Here is a 13,274-nt window from a genome sequence, read left to right as displayed (position 1 = left end):
CTCAGGAAGACAGTGAAGTTTGAGTTTCAGAAAGTGCTAGTAGAATATGAGGCATTTTATCATTAACAGATAGGAAAACAGGCTACAACCCATCGGATTCTCTTTGGAAAGTGGAGAAAAGAAGCCTGGTAATAGTAGCCTCATCAAGTACCCTTTTCTCTACATAAAACCCGGCTTTTCATGGTGTGTAGGACTTTTGACCTCAGTCATTATTCTGGACTAATTAATGTCATCAAAATAGAAATCTGTGGCATATATGAGTAATGTGAGGGCACCATGCTTTAGAGACATAGATAACAGAGTGGGTGTGTGTGTGGAGGGGTGCATTTCCATTTTATAATTTCATCAGTTCATCATTTTGAATTAATCCTTTTATGATTTCCCTGAATCATTCTTTTAAAGCATTCTAAAGAGCCAGAAAAAAAAAAAAAAAAAAAGGAAAGCTTTTCTCAAGCAACTGACTTAATGGATAGCTAAATGTCCAGTTTCAAAGCTGTTACTTATAAAAGGCCAAAAAACTGTTAATATGGGGCCATATAACTAACATAATTTTCCCAAGGTGGGAAAGGCAATAAATTACAAAATACTATATAAATGGAATATATGGTCTTTAATAAGAGCAGCTGCTATTTCATTAAGGTGTGCAATATTTTAAGTCTTGGTTTTCTGTTTTGGAAGTGTGTTAATTAGTTCCCTTGTTTTATTTAACTTATTCCATTCTCCGTGTGTTTGTGATTCTTAATTTGTAATGTGTTTTTTATAAACTGCTCTTACATGATGGGAATGCCACAATATCCCTTAGGTCTTTTTATGCTTCAAAACCAAAAAATAATAAACATTAAAACGTGAAATCCTAGGGATGCTCACAAACACTTGTTACGTCCTTGACTAGATTCTTCGGCTATGTTTGCCCATAATGGTTTGCATGTGAGCAGTTATCTGATCACTTATTGTGGAACTATTTGTTGACCTGGACTTAAATTTCAATTATACTGGATGCAAATGAGCACTTTGAAACATAGGAACAGCCCACCCAAATGCAGAATGTCCTTTGGGAAATTTTAAGCCAGGACATATAATCAATTTTAAAATAAACTTACTTTTATACTAAGAGTTGCTATGTATTGGGAAATAAATAACAGAAAGCTGATACCTTCAGGTATATTTTAGGACAGACCTGTAACTCTCCCGGTCATAAGTAAATCTTCAGATGCTGTGAATATTTGGGACTTGAGGAGTTGCTGTTAATTGCATCTTGGAGTTAAATTAGGTTGAATGAGTAATGCTTTCTGGCCACAACTCTCCCAGTTGGAAATCTTTCTAAAATGTACGAGTAAATTTTTTTTTTTTCTTTTTAACCAGCAAGAGAGTGAATGAATTTTGTCAGTTTATTTTTTATGATTTAGGCCTAGCATGCCTCAGGGACATAATTCTCATTATCAATCATCATTGTAAAATATGATAAATAGGTAGAAAATGAAGGAGATGAGACCATCTGTATTGCTGAACAGAGTAATAGGTAGTCAGTCACCACAGGACTCTATTCCACACCAGCCCTGTGCCAAGTGCTGGAGGGGTATAAAAATATAATTCTTTGTTGTAGGGAGTTGTGTTGTGCGTTTTAAGATGCTTAGCAGCCTCCCTGGCCTCTTTTTAGAAGAGTAGAAAGAAAAGCCACATTTCCTAAGAGTGTCATAGGAAATCAGAAAATAGAAACAAAGATCAAGGGAAATTTTATGGAAGAAGTGGGTTATGAGCAGAATCTTGACCGATGTTTAGTGTTGGCAAGTCAAGTTAAAGAGGTTGATGACTAAAAGGTTACTGTCTTTTGCCTGAAGGGAGGTCATTGGTAACCTTGATGAGAAAACCTTTAGTGTGCTACATATAACCATTGGATGAATCATGAAGATGTTTTAAAGATGTTTTAAAGTCTTGTGACTCAAGCCTAAGACATAACCTCAGTGTCTGCTCTGTAGATAAGAGGGGAATTTAGGGACTCTCTGTACTTCTCCCCAACATGATTCACACGTGACCTGTACCATTCAGTGAATTATTTCTTCTCTACCACTTTTTTCTGTTTCTTCTTCTTTTCTTCCTGCTCCTGTTCAATCTTCTACCTCCTGCCTGCCTTTAGGTGTTGTTTTTTGTTTGTTTGTTTGTTTGTTTGCTTGTTTTCCCATTCTTCTTCCTCTTCCTCCACTTCCTTTTTCCCACTTAAGTTCAGGTTATGGATGCCTGTGAGAAGAGAAGCCACAGTCATGACAACTGTATCAGTGTCCTGTAGCTGCTAAAACAAATCACCACAACCTGGTGACTTAAAACAGTAGAAATGTATTTTCTCACAAGTCTGGAGGCCAAAAGTCCAAAATGATGTTCACTGGACAGAAATCAAAGTATTGGCAGAGCTGCACTTATTTCAGAGGCTGTAGGGGAGAGTCCATTCCTTGCGCCTTCCAACTTCTGGTGACTGTGTCCCTCTAGTCTCTGCCTCCATGGTCACATGGCTTCCTCTTCTCTGTGTGTTGGGTCTTTCTCCACCTCCCTTTCACAAGAATACTCCTGATTACCTTTAAGGCCTATCCAGATAATCCAAGATAATCTCCATATCTCAAGAGTCTTAGTTTAGTCAGATCTCCAGAAAGCTTTTTTCCAAATAAGGCAACATCCCCAGGTTCTGGGGATCAGGATCTGATATATTTATGGACTATTATTCAACCCACTGCAATCAGAATGACACAGAGTCCTCTTTTTATATGGCAGACAATACTGAGTCCATCCTCAACTCATACGAACCTGTCTGGTGGATCTTACCTGCAAACATTAAATAGGAGTCCTACCTCTTCATGTTTCTTCTGTTCATTGGAACAGTGTTTTGTGTTTGAGAAGTATCTCCCTGCCAAGGACTGGGAAAGAAGAGGCCTCACTTTATCTTTCTAATTCCCTGAGTATCAACCATCAGGTCCCAGATAACAAAAGTTAAGACCTAGTGTGCTCCTGATAGACAGCTTCCTACTTTCCTCCTAAGAGTTGGAAGCCTATTCATAAGGAAAGGCCTTAAGGAAAGGCCTTCCCCTGGGCTTACTTAATTTTGATTAGAGGTGCCAACATGTCCTCTTCAACCCAAGCTAGAGGACATCTAGAGAAAGTCACAGGATTGATAAGGTGTCCTCCCAGTACAAGACCCTGCTAAAATCACGTGAGACCTCGAGACTGTGAGAAAAGAGATACTTTGATCATTTCATATCTAGCTTTCTTTAAATAATCCCACTGCCCACAAAGTAAGTAAGGTTGAGGAGGGCGAAGATATAAAGGAGCATGAAAATTCATGCCCACTTTCTTTCCTACACAGTGTCCATGATACGCAGACCATCTTCTCTGGTCTGGGGGAAGAAATCCGAATAAATTGGCAAGCATTAGCTTTTGTGGGGCCTGCAGGCTCTTAAGCCCTTGCATATCCTTGCTTATCCACTCTCCAAATTCTTACTCAATGGATTTTAGAATAACGATCTTACAAGAAATAAATATTACTCTTTTAAAGGAACATTTTAACATAAATCTAAGACATACTGAAATGTTATAGTCCCATATATCCAATAACCATTTGACTTTTTCTAATATTAGCTTACTTGACATTGAATAAGGTACAGTTTCTATACACCTATTTGATTTTCCAGCAATATTTGGTTAGTGAATTCTTATACCCCCTGGGAAAGTAGCTCAGGATCTCTGTTGACCAGCAATGGTTTTTCTCAGCTCAGTATTTCTAAACTTTGGCACTATTGACATTTGGACTAGATATTTCTTTGTTGTAGGTGCTATCTTATGCATTTTAGAATGTTTAATAGCATCCCTGGTCTTTGCCCTCTAAATGTCATCCCCTCACTGAGTTGTATCAATCAAAAATGTCTCTAGACATTGCTAAATGTCCCCTGGGGGGCCCAATCACCCCTGGCTGAGAATTACTATTCTAGCTATATTCTTTGCTTGGTTAGTAATAATAGCTAGCATTTTTTTAAAAAAGATTTTATTTATTTGAGAGAGAGGGAGAGAGGGTATGAGCGAGTAGGGTGGAAGGAGCAGAGTGAGAGGGAGAAGCAGGCTCCCCACTGAGCAAGGAGCCCTATATGGGACTCGATCCCAGGACCCCAGAACCATGACCTGAGCTGAAGGCAGATGCCCAATCCACTGAGCTACCAGGCACCCCAATAGCAAACATGTATAAAGCACTTACCAAGTGCCAGTCACTGTACTAATCACTTATATTAATGAATTTAAATCTTACAAAACCTCACCAGGTAAGTGCTATTATTATTATTATTCCTATTTTATAGATAAGGAAACTGAGGGCCAGAAGCATTGAGCAAATATAGTAAGACAGACAGCTTTTTAAGAGTAGAGCCAGGATTTAAACCGGCAGTTAGGAGTTAGAATTTATACTCTTAGCCACGGTGATGTAGCTACTGCCTGTTGATCATTTAAGAATAAGTTGTCACAGACTTGAGAAACAACTTCCTTTGCAACTATTTAAAGGTTATAAATAAGGGGTGCCTGAGTGACTCAGTGGGTTAAGCATCTGTCATTGGCTCAGGTCATGATCCCAGGGTCCTGGGATCAAGCCCCGCATCAGGCTTCCTGCTCCGTGGAGAGCCTGCATCTCCCTCTGCCTGCCACTCTGACTACTTGTCCTCTCTATCTTTCTGTCAAATAAATAAATAAAATCTTAAAAAAAAAAAACCATTGAGATCCTACTAGTAGTGGGGCACTCACATTGAAATTTTCATGTAAGTTATGTTCATTGCATCCTCACAGTAGACCAGTGGAGTTGGTATTGTTACATTCATTGTTATATAGAAGAACCTGGCTCCAAACAACTAACTTCACCCAGGGTAAGAACCAGTATAATAACTGTCAGAAACAGAATTTGACCTGGTGTTTTCTGACTTCTAAGTCCATGTTTTATGTTTTACTCTTATACCTTCCTTGGATTTAAAGAGATGGAAGGAAGAGCAATTTTAGATTCTCCATATGTATCTTTTGGTCTGAACAAATTCCAAATTACTTGGAGCTGACAGTTGGATATTTTGAGCTCTTTCCCTTCCCCAAAGTCTAGGTAAGTGGGCACAGGCATCCATAGAACTGATTTAAATCCTGGCTGGGCCACTTCACTGCTCTCTAACCCTGGGCAAATCACAAAACAACTGGGACCTTCAGCTTTTTTATTTGCAAACATGGGGTTAATAAGAATAATACTTACTCTGCAGGGTAAATGTTAGAGGAAATACAATGATCAATTGGTACAACTTCGTTCATTAAAATTGCAAGCTATGGATTTTGCCACTTTTCTTTTTGGTATCTTCCTTTCAAAGCACTGGCAATGTTTCTACTCCCAGTTCCCTTATCCCCCTTTAAGGGTATCTGAAAACATGCAATTTAGAAATTCATTAAAACTCACTTTTTTAAAGATTTTTAAAAATTTATTTGTCAGAGAGAGTGAGCACAGGCAGACAGAGTGGCAGGCAGAGGCAGAGGGAGAAGCAGGCTACCTGCTGAGCAAGGAGCCCGATGTGGGACTCGATCCCAGGACGCTGGGATCATGACCTGAGTCGAAGGCAGCCGCTTAACGACTGAGCCACCCAGGAGTTCCTAAAATTCATTCTTAATTAAAATCAAGATATCTGGGGAGTAGAGAGAAGCCTGTGTTAGCTAAACACACTTCTGAAGACTGGATTGGGCTCCTGGAGTGGAGAGGTGAAGACAAGGAGACAAGAACTTCACAAGATTTTTTCAAACAGACCATGTGAAAAGATTATTGTGAAAGATAGCATACCCTGATCAGTATCCACAGAAAGCAATAATGAATGTTAAAAGAGTAATGACAATTTTCTTTTACCTAAAGTTCTGAATTGTGAATTAGATAGGTGGGACTTAACCTAAAACTTAAGTTTTTAACTGTGAATATATGAGTGTACACACATGTGTAATTGGTGTACAGGGTGTAAAGAAAGTATGAGAAAAACTGAGGAATAAAATTCTCTATGACAATATTCTAAACAGTACAATTCAAATATGTGGGACAATATTAAAGTTCTTGGTGCTTCCAAGTTAAGGAAAACAAAAAGCCCCTATAATTCATAGGAATATGTATCATGTGTACTCAGCTTAATGAATTGAGACCCTGCAAGGTGACCAGGTACTCAAGGGAGATGTCATTAAAAAAAAAAAAGTTGGTGGGAAGGAAGGTGTTCATATCTCGTTGCCTTACTAAGAATGTGGGTCACAGTTTAAAAAGATTCCAAAGGTAATGTGATAATATGGCATGTCTACCCAAGGACAACCAGTGGAAATGTTCTGAATCAAAAATAACTCAACATTCGAGAATTCTGAAAGGACATTCAGTACATCTCCATCCCAGAGAATATTGGGAAGAAGGGGGTACATTATCTGTTTCAAGACTTCAAAAGACTAAACTTAGATTAAACATGTTGTTGAAAATGCTGAATCTCATTACTATTTGAATTTCACTGGAATAAAAGACTGTAGGGAAAGATGACATTTATCTCTTTGGCAGAAATCAGTTAAATTCAATTGAACATGATTTTAAGAAGATATTTTTCCAGTCTCTGTATAGACTAGGGCTGTAAAATTCAAGTTTCTTGTAGGTAATCATGTTATTACATTCTGGTTATCAGAACTAGTCATGGTAAAATTCAAAAACAGTATATTGGATATTTGCCAATTCAACAAATATCATTATAATATAAAAAGTCTATGCATATCTGTTTTTTTTTTTTTTTTTTTAAAGAGAGAGAGGTGTCAGGGAGCAGAAAGAGAGAGAGAGAATCTTAAACAGGCTCCATGCTCAGTGCGGAACCCAGCCTGTCACTCTATCTCATGAAACTGAAATCACGACTTGAGCTGAAATCAAGAGTCAGAAACACTTAACCAACTGAGCCACCCAGGTGCCCTGAGCTGAATTATTCTTAAGCTTCTCTTTTGCTTTCACTCAATAATGTGTATAATCATGTTTTACCCCAAGAAAGGAACTTGGAAACTCCCTTGTCTTATGGCAGAATTTGACCTGAACTTTCATTTGTGTAATCAGGAAATTAAGATAAAATGACAAAATTATTCCAGTTATTATTCCTTGAAAATCACATATGTTCATTCTGTAAGATGGTATGGGAAGCTAGGAACAAAAGAACTTTTTTCTTTTCTTTCTTTCTTTCTTTCTTTCTTTCTTTCTTTCTTTCTTTCTTTCTTTCTTTCTTTTTCTTCAGAAAACAACCCATAACTTCACCTGTGTCAGAAGAAACTTTATAAAGAAAACTTTATAAAGAAGAAAAAAGGGCTGAAAATCAGATTAAGAACAGAAATACTGTTAACCTGGGTAGGAAGATATCAAATAGAAAGGCAATAATAAGCTCATAATTTTTGGAGGTGCTTGATTTGGACAAGGTAGGGGTTCAAATATAGAACCTGAGTTTTCTTTCTGGCAGTGATATGCAAGTCATGCACGCCATCCTTCTAAAACAGAGCCACATTATGGTTTGCAACCTGTGGGTGAAGAGAGTGGATAACCTCCTTTAGCCTTTTAGAAGAGCCAAGACAAGCCATGCAAGGGAGAGACAAGTCTCCAGGAAAAGGAGTTACAAGAAGATACCTCCCACTGACTGTCACTTTGGGTCACTGGAAATACACATACGTGCCCAGGACATGCGTAGATGCTTTGGGGGAAGTTGGAGATATTAACCCTGCAAGCTGCTGAGTGGAGAACAATTCAAAGGCAAGGAGCAGTGAAAGAACCAGAAGCCAATCAGAATGAAGAAGATGTTTGAAGAGAGAGGGGGTTGCCTATAAAGACTAAGGTCTCGGGGTCTCTCTCTCTCTCTCTCTCTCTCTCTCCACTGTCTGTTCTAGCTGACTCTGCCAATCTGGGCAGATATTTACAGCTCCAAGAGGACAAGAGGGGTCAGGTGAGTCCTGAATCACTTAAACTATGTTTACTTGTATACATTTTGTCCCTTTGCAGTTGCTTCCTGAGACAGATTAAATTCTAATCACAAGGACCAGCATTCCCGATGTATTCTGTTTGTTTATTCTGCACCTGCTTAAGGAGTCTGTCATTGCCATGTGAGTTCACAAATGCACATTCAAGAAATGAGTAGAATATGTGGCTGTCACTGCTTCCTCTCATTCTCTCTGTATGAAGAGAGGCTAGGATGACACTCAGGCCTCCATTTGTAAAACAGAGCTGGTGTTCTCTGCAGCCTCTTTGGCAAGGACACTGTAATACTAAATGAGACACTGCTTTTGGTGGTCTCCTTTAAAAAAAAGGCACATTATGGCTCTAAGGTGACAAGTTTTGACTATATTGCTGCAGAATTCTTCCTTAGGAACTGTTTTTTGTGAGTATCAGAAAATAGAAATATTAATCTGGAGAAGAAATTCCAACTTCTGAAAGACAAATGTCATAGTTGTGAACTTTTTTAATGCCTTGAGATGCTCCTGAAGTGATTCCTTTGGTTGGTGATAAGGCAATCTAACCACTGCAGTAGAACAAAGTACAGAATGTTTGGTAATGATCAGCTCTTGCTCTCTCTTTTCTTGCCTTCTATGCAGAGATTTCGAAGCCATTTTACATATTATCATTTTTTTTTAAAGGCTGGGAGTGGGAGAGGTGGGGAAAAACATCCAATGCCATTTTTTTGGCCTATCCTCATTAATCTGGTGCTTAATCTGTGAGTTTCAATTGAGGTAGATGACCATCAATGTTACTCTGTCCAATAAAAATACAGTATAATATATTTGTAGTTCACAATGAGGACTGAGACCATAAAATCCAGTGCTTTCCTCTTAGTTGTTTTAAAATAAAGATCAAAGGGTACTGATGGATGGTTTCAAAATAGAATAGCATTGTCTGAGCTCACAAATCAAAGGTGTTTGTATTATTCTCTGCCTCACAATGAAATTCATCCCTAATTTATTTATATTTATATAAAAAGGAATGTAGCTCACTTAAAATTATTTTAGAAGAAGAGATTATTGGGTCTTCAACAATTATCAGGTGGTGTGGGAATAGGTAAAGATTAGTTGTTCTCAGGATTGCCATTTTGTTCCTTAATCTTAGATGATCACGAAGAGAAAAATTTAAAAGATGGTTATAGTAGTAGTCCTACTGACTTTAGGGTACAAGCTTAATGTTTGCCTTGTATTCACTATGGGAACTTGACACTTCCCAGATGTTACTTCCTGAAAACTCTGGCAGAGGTGATCTATTAACTTTATCACCCAGAGAGGGGAGACAAAGGAATAGGATATGGGTGAAACCTTTTCATTAGATGTAGGTCATCGTTAAGATTCTAACTTTCCTTTGGGGTGGAATAATTCACAGGTGTTCAGTAAATTATTGGTAACCTGTCTTTATTATCCCCTCTTCTTCTTTGCTGTCAACCATCAATGAAGAGCCAAGGGACTCCACCGGAGAATACTTTTTAAATGTCATCTACATGGACTTTATATTTTTTTTAAAGCTTTTCATTGCACCTTGGCATTGTGTGTTAATCTGTAACTACCTTGATTCATTTCAGAAGTAACCAGGACATAAATCCTAGGTAGTAAATGTTTTTAATTTAGTAAATACGTGTGTGTGTTTCTTTATGTATACACATGTATATATCTATGTATGTGTGTTCATACATATATATGAACAAATACATTTATAGGTGGCTTTCTACTATTGATGATGTTAGTTTTCCTTACATGCACACACACACATATACACACACATACTATTTCATATTTGTATAAAGCTTTTTATTTTCCGAAACACTTCTTATAGATGATCCTATTCTGAGCTTCATAATCACCCTGCACAAAGGTTAAATGACCTGCCCAAATTCACACTTCCTAAGCGGGAAAGCCAAGCGTAGCAATGAAGTTTCCTGATTCCTAGCCAAGAGTTCTTTCCACTTACAGCAGCTGTCACTGGTTACTTGGAAGACGAGGGGAAGAAACTGATTTGGCTTTTTTGAAGTTGAGAATTACTGAAAGTGACTGAAGTATCAGTACAGTTGTTTTCCAAATCAGTTGATCCAAGACAATCCTATGTGTGATTGGTTAGGTTGTATAGGTGACCATATATGATAACTGTAATATGTTCTGTCTATATTATGCTACATTCCACCATCACCTGATGCTCTAATTATTTTCTTACCTATCTTTTTTATGACTTAACTTTTTGACAACTAAGCCATTGCATAGCTATTCATTACACTAGTAATAAAAATACTGATGCAAATACCCTATGCTGAAGGTATGCAAAACTAGAATCTTGAATCATATTTTACCTCATTTGCCACAAGAGTGGTAAAACAATATAATAGAATTCTATTTCTGATGCTGACTGGTCATTAGTTTAAAGAAAAAATGTCTTAAAGGAAGTTAGTGGTTGTATCATACAAAATGACACTATTATTTCATGGTTAAAATTTAGTGAACCATTTTTTTGGACATTCTCTTTTGAGACCCCCAGTTTTTAATCTAATTTGTGGTTATGTCTAATTGAAAGGTCTGTAGTTTATTCAAATAATATTGACTGGCAGAAGATGGTAAAAGAAATAAAAAAAATATTACTTCATGACAACAGCATAAGCATAATCAAAACCAACTAAATTGACAATTAAGCATTCTCCATTAAAACTCAAAATACTGTTATTAGATAAGGAGTGATAGAAAACCCTTGGTAATAACCTTAGTGTGGTAATGAATATTCAGAGTTCAGCCTGACACATCAGACCTTTCTCTTTAAAAATCTATTTGTCCCATAAGGTCCTAGAGGCAACTTTCACAATTGAAATCATTTTTTTCTTGAAAAATAAGGTCAAACCCTGGAATACATGGGATAAACATTGAGATGCTATAATAACAACGATTTAAAAAAAATGTAGTGGCTTACATAGATAGAAATGCATTTCTCACATTACAGTCCCGCGGGTCCAGGTGGTGAAGTAGACTGACTCCTCTAGGTCATTAGAGGACACAAGTGCCTTCCTTTATGCTGCATTACCATTCCCTGAGGTCATGTTCTTCAGTGTTACAGGACCTTGGTCTCTACCACATCTGTCCTATGGCCCACAGAAGAAGGGACAGGAGAGAGTACAGGACAAATGTTTAAGGAGATGACCCAGAAATTAAAGATATCGATTTCACTCCTCTTCTATTGCCCGGAAGTTTTACACGAACTTATCTAGCTTCTAGAGATGCTGGGAAATGTAGTCCACAGTTGGGAGGCCATCTTTCTAAAAAATGGGGTGGAGAAAGGTCAGAGGTTGGAGGGGTTAGTTACTCTATTAGAAGAAAGTTGAGGTGTATTGAGCATTATCTGTCACAGCCACAATACACAAAGTGAAATGCATTTATCCAAGCAGGAATCCAAATAAATCATCAAAGGCATTCAAACAAATAAAAAATGAAGTAATAATGCTGGTTGTACTTGGGTTATTTAAAAATAATTGTTTTCTCAGTATCCTTTCTATAGAACAAAAGTTATGCAGGTCATCTATACTCTGCACAAAGATTTAGCTATTTTGTTTTGTTTTTTAATGGGACGATATGAAGGTATTTTCTAATTTTTATAAAACACAAATAGGCGTGACTTTTCTTGACATTGAAAAATAAACTTTTCTACGCAAGTTAACTTTTCAAACAATAGAATCTTACAATTTTAAATTCTAACGTGAAACAGACTCAGTGTTCTCTTTTGTGAGTATGTGAGCGTGTATGTAATATTTAGTAAACTGAGGTCATTTTCTACCTCTGTAAAAAAGATGTACTGACCACAGTTGAGCTAATCTATACTTTTATTCAATGCATATTTATTTAACCCTAATTATGTGCCAGCTCAGGCACTGCATAGGGTTTCCAATTCAATCCTCCCAACTAGCCAGTGAGATAGGATAGATTTTCCCTATTTCACATGTGAAGGAGGTTAGGTAACATGCTCAAGGTCACACAACAAAGCCTAGTTTTATATCCATATCCATACATAGTCTCTGCTGTTTATTCTATTTCTGACAGTTTTCTTCATTCAACAAATATTTATCAAGCAACTTCTCTGTCCAGGCAGTAAGCTACATGTTTAACTTTAATGATCCCATGAAGTAGATAATATTTTTCCATTTTGTAGATGATGCAGCTGTGGCTCAGCAAAGTGAATTGCCTTACCTGAATTGCAGAACAATAAGTACAACAGACAGGATTTAAATCTACAGTAGTGGCCTGTTTACTCAGACTTTGCCTTTATTCCCATTTTATGACATCACAGCTCCCACTGGGCTCCCAATTTAGAGACAATGCAGACTTGATTTACCTCCCACTCTGTATTTCCCATCCACTGACTCAGCATATCCTGTTGTGGATACATCTCCAATACACCCTCCAGCCTAGCTGGGACTTTATCATTTTGGGCTTGGAACTCTTTCCTAACCAGCCTTCTTTAAATTTAATTTAATTTTTTTTTTTTTTTTTTTTTAAGAGGGAGAAAAAGAGAGGAGCAGAGGAAGAAGGAAAGATGGAATCTTAAGCAGGCTGCATACCCAGTGTGGAGCCCATAGCGGGACTGAATCTCACAGTCCTAAGATCTTGACCTGAGCCAAAATCAAGAGTCGGTCACTTAACACACTGAGCCACCCGGTACCCCCTCCTAACCACCCTTCTATCTCTCTACAAGCTATCCTTACATATACTGGTCTCCACATTGTCATGGTGTGATCCCTCCCAAATAAATAAAGGCATCAAATCACAATTCTTCGATTCTTAAAATGTTCCATTTGTTCTTTGATCTCCATAGAATAATATCTTGGTTCATCACTTTGGCATACAAAGCTCTTCTCAGTTCAGCTGTGGCCTCATCTCTCATCGGTCAGCTCCCACCCACCTCAATTCTATCCATACTTAATGCTTTGCTAATCTCCAAACCCATCTGCTTTTTCATGCCTCTGTACATGATGTTCTTATGACCTAGAATAGCCTCTCCCACTTTCCTTTGCCTGTAAAACTTTTGCACTTTAAGGATCCTATTAGAATATAAAATTATAGTTACTTCCCCAAATGAAGTTGGTTACACTTCTTTGCTCCCATAGTACTCTGGTGTATCTTCAGTGGTACTCTAATTATGTGTAAACATGCCTCCTAATCCAGACTACTTTCTCCTTAACAGCCAGGACCACCTGGGCATTGCACACTGACTGGCACATAATAGCCATTCAGCAAATGTT

General features: G+C 37.7%; 1 long non-coding RNA gene across 1 annotated transcript; it reads right to left on the bottom strand.

Moving 5' to 3' along the window:
- Window positions 1-1,553: 1,553 nt before the first annotated feature.
- LOC309867492 lies at window positions 1,554-13,197 on the bottom strand. The gene is made up of 3 exons (XR_014313203.1): window positions 13,100-13,197; window positions 10,955-11,123; window positions 1,554-2,235 (listed from the first exon to the last, which is right to left on the bottom strand). It is a non-coding gene; the product is annotated as an uncharacterized lncRNA (long non-coding RNA).
- Window positions 13,198-13,274: the final 77 nt, after the last annotated feature.

The sequence above is a fragment of the Mustela nivalis genome, assembly GCF_964662115.1.
Source record: "Mustela nivalis genome assembly, chromosome: 6".
Classification (NCBI taxonomy): Eukaryota; Metazoa; Chordata; class Mammalia; order Carnivora; family Mustelidae; genus Mustela; species Mustela nivalis.
Note: the sequence above shows the minus strand (reverse complement) of the source record. Positions and strands in the feature narration are given on the sequence as shown.